This window comes from Sphaeramia orbicularis, chromosome 5 (genome assembly GCF_902148855.1).
Source record: "Sphaeramia orbicularis chromosome 5, fSphaOr1.1, whole genome shotgun sequence".
NCBI lineage: Eukaryota > Metazoa > Chordata > Actinopteri > Kurtiformes > Apogonidae > Sphaeramia > Sphaeramia orbicularis.
In genome coordinates, this window is record NC_043961.1 from 55,499,721 (window position 1) to 55,500,738 (window position 1,018).

The 1,018-nt window shown below is 33.0% G+C and overlaps 1 non-coding gene across 1 annotated transcript; it reads right to left on the bottom strand.

The window, feature by feature from the left end:
* Nucleotides 1-702: 702 nt before the first annotated feature.
* trnap-agg (transfer RNA proline (anticodon AGG)) lies at nt 703-774 on the bottom strand. The gene has a single exon. It is a non-coding gene; the product is annotated as a tRNA-Pro (tRNA).
* Nucleotides 775-1,018: the final 244 nt, after the last annotated feature.

The following is a 1,018-nucleotide window of genomic DNA, read 5'->3' on the forward strand; positions in this document are numbered from 1 at the left end:
CAAAAAATAACATTAAATTATAAAAATATTTACATTTACAAACTATCCTGTAACAATAAAATGTGAATAACTGGAACAAATATGAACAATGTGACATGTTGAAAGAAAATTAAGCACAATTTTAACAATATTCTGCCTGTTACTAAGTGTTTAGTCTTGTTGTAGATCCGATCCACAATGCACATGTATAAATGATAAGTTGAGGCCATAATATTGTTAAAATTGCACTTATTTTTCTTAAGAAATTTCAGGGTTTTTTTCAGGTTATTCACATCTTTTTTGTTTAGATAGTTTATAAAAGTAAGCATTGTCATAATTTAATGTTTTTTGTTTTGTTTTGGTTTTTTTTTGTTGCTCTAAAACAAAGACAAAAACTTGGAGTTGTCATTATTTATAGGTTATTATGGTATTATTTTACTGGTCCAGCCGACTGGAGACCAAATCGGGCTGAATGTGGCACCTGAAAGAAAATGAATTTGAGACCCCTGATCTAGGCTATTTACCATCCAAAACCCAGACACTTTCAAATGAACCAAACAAAAAAATCAAAAACAAAGTATAGGAAAAAATAAAGACTGTTGTCTTAAATCGTGCATTTCGTCTCTGTATCCTCTTTCTTATTTCTTTTCTCATGAAGTTTTGTATGTTTTTGGTGCTTACATATTGTCTTGGTACTTTGAATTGAGGAAAATAGCAAAAGGAGGGCTCGTCCGGGATTTGAACCCGGGACCTCTCGCACCCTAAGCGAGAATCATACCCCTAGACCAACGAGCCACGTTTCACTACGGGAAACACCAGTATACACGGAGCCGAAGAAAGATATTCACGGAACTAAAGCATAGTTCGCACGAAGATACAATCTGTTGTTGACTTATTTCAAAGATAACTCTAATTGAGAAGACTGTCACGATATAATACAGTTCTACCGTTAACTAAACTTACAACGGCGTGTTAGGGCCACAAAAGAAAATAAAAACGTAGTAAATAAAAAAAATAAAAAAAGTCGTTAATTAACGAG